Genomic DNA, 3,022 nt, shown 5'->3' with positions numbered 1-3,022 from the left:
CACTCCCCATACTCTATTACCTCCCCATACTGTATTACCTCCCCCACTGTATTACCTCCCACTCCCCGTACTCTATTACCTCCCACTCCCCGTACTCTATTACCTCCCCATACTGTATTACCTCCCCTACTGTATTACCTCCCACTCCCCGTACTCTATTACCTCCCCCTACTGTATTACCTCCCCCTCCCACTACTGTATTACCTCCCACTCCCCCTACTGTATTACCTCCCCCTATTGTATTACCCCCCCCCCCCTGTATTACCTCCCACTCCCACTACTGTATTACCTCCCCCTACTGTATTACCTCCCACTCCCCCTACTGTTTTACCTCCCACTCCCACTACTGTATTACCTCCCCCTACTGTATTACCTCCCACTCCCCCTACTGTATTACCTCCCCCCACTGTATTACCTCCCACTCTCACTACTGTATTACCTCCCCCTACTGTATTACCTCCCACTCCCACTACTGTATTACCTCCCCTTACTGTATTACCTCCTACTCCCCCTACTGTATTACATCCCTCTACTGTATTACCTCCCACTCCCCCTACTGTATTACCTCCCCCTCCCACTACTGTATTACCTCCCACTCCCCCTACTGTATTACCTCCCCCTATTGTATTACCCCCCCCCCCCTGTATTACCTCCCACTCCCACTACTGTATTACCTCCCCCTACTGTATTACCTCCCACTCCCCCTACTGTTTTACCTCCCACTCCCACTACTGTATTACCTCCCCCTACTGTATTACCTCCCACTCCCCCTACTGTATTACCTCCCCCCACTGTATTACCTCCCCCCACTGTATTACCTCCCACTCTCACTACTGTATTACCTCCCCCTACTGTATTACCTCCCACTCCCACTACTGTATTACCTCCCCTTACTGTATTACCTCCTACTCCCCCTACTGTATTACCTCCCACTCCCCCTACTGTATTACCTCCCCCCACTGTATTACCTCCCCCTACTGTATTACCTCCCACTCCCACTACTGTATTACCTCCCTCTACTGTATTACCCCCCACTCCCCCTACTGTATTACCTTCCACTCCCTCCACTGTATTACCTCCCCCCACTGTTTTCCCTTACGCTGCATCTCCCCATTCACTGAAACCTCTTCCAGCCAGGACAATGACAATAGAGACGAAACAAGATATAGACACAAAGCAAACATTTTACTTAATAATTATTAGTGAATCGTAATGATCTTACTACCACACCATTTTAACAGGCAAAAATGATCAAAAACTAATGTTATGCAAGGTAGATGTTAATTCTTTGTGGGTCGCTAGCTAACAGCTAGCTAACAGGTCGCTAGCTAACAGTTGTAGTTAGCCAGTTCGCCCTATTGACTTACTATGCACATTACATTGGGTATTGTAGGCACACAGTCTGTCCGAGGTTATAGAAGGACAAGACACAAGACAGATTGTCAAGCCATCTCTTGACATCTTTGTAGTTAGGAGCAGCATCTGGGCTTCAAAAGGAAAGAGACTCATTTCTATGCAAAAGGCTGAGCGAGAATTGCTGAGAATACTGCTGAAGTCCTAGCATTCTCCTCTCTCATTCTCTCAACTTACACAGCCCCGTCTCTCACAGTGACTCATCCTCTGCTCACCCAAGACCAAATCAAAGCTAATCACCCATTTGGAGAGACAGGCACTAGGGCAGAGGAGTACATCAGCCAGGTAGTACACACTTATCTTTTGGAGAAAAGGGCTGTGGAACATGAAAAGCAATGTAAGTCTGCAAATTGACTTTAGTGGGGGAACGTGTCCCTTTTTCACCTAGCTTTTTCAGTGATGGACCATTAATTATATTCCAGGCCATATCTCACAGACAGACTTGCAGACCAGCAAGCAGTTTGTTGAAATATTAATGTGACATCCTCTAGAATTGAGAGCTGCCGCTGAGACTCATCTTGTCCCTCATGTTGAATGTGGGAAATGTGCTCTACAAATTAAATATTATGGTTTACAACACATTCCTCACACGAGACTGGAAGAACGAGTGAATACAAGCAGACTGAGAGCGCATAAGAATGAGAGTGTTATGAACTGTAATATGAAAGAAAACGTTGGACCATTAGTGTGGAAGTCAACATCACAGAGCTCCAGCCTATAGTAGTCAGTGCTCTGGTAACAGAGCTATACTGCCCTCTGCTGAAACAGCGGTACTGCAGTCGAATAAGAGGGTGTTGACACATTTATTTCCTTACTTAAATAGTTTGAAAATGCATCCTTCCATCTCGAAAACATAAAGTAAAAATCACTGATCCAATTCCAAGTCGGATATTTGAACAGACTGGGGCCCTTTACTGGTATAATAATATACTTGTAAAGGCAAACTCCAAGGATAGGAGGGGGTGTTCTTTAGCCTGTTGAGGTGCACTCAGTGGTGGAGCGGTACAGGGTCACGATCTTACTAACCAACTAAACTCACTAGTGTGGGTGGACTGGAGCTCCGATGTCACATAGAATTTGATTTTTTATCAAAAACTACAGATTTCAGTATCCGTTGAAGAGTATGTAATTACACAGCACAATTGGGTGCTTACGTCAGAGCTCCAGTCCAACCCACTAGTTGCAGCTGGAGTCGAGTTTAATTAGCTATGGTCTTTCCTGAAGTCAGGTATATTAAAGGGAAATTCCACTCAAAATTCAACATGGACTATGGTCTCCCTTTGCCTTGGCTGTTGTCAATCCATCCTGTTCCTACTTTACAGTAAACCTTTTCCTTACGTTGCATATTTATTTTGGATAAAGGCACAACACCTTAATTGTGAATGTCTAAAATGCATTCTAATTAAACAGTAGGCCTATTCAAAAAGTAGTAGCTGAACTTCAATCTGTGGTTGATGCACAATAGAAAGTACACACTATTGTTACACTATAATTAGTCTTGGTTAACGCAGAATTAAAATCTTGTGTAAATTGGTCAACAGGAGATTTGTACTGTTGTGATGCATGCTGTATATTTCACATGGGGGTAGAAGGGACAAAATAAAACTTG

This window comes from Oncorhynchus clarkii, chromosome 28 (genome assembly GCF_045791955.1).
Source record: "Oncorhynchus clarkii lewisi isolate Uvic-CL-2024 chromosome 28, UVic_Ocla_1.0, whole genome shotgun sequence".
In the NCBI taxonomy this organism is placed as follows: Eukaryota; Metazoa; Chordata; class Actinopteri; order Salmoniformes; family Salmonidae; genus Oncorhynchus; species Oncorhynchus clarkii.
This window is presented reverse-complemented; position numbering follows the sequence as displayed.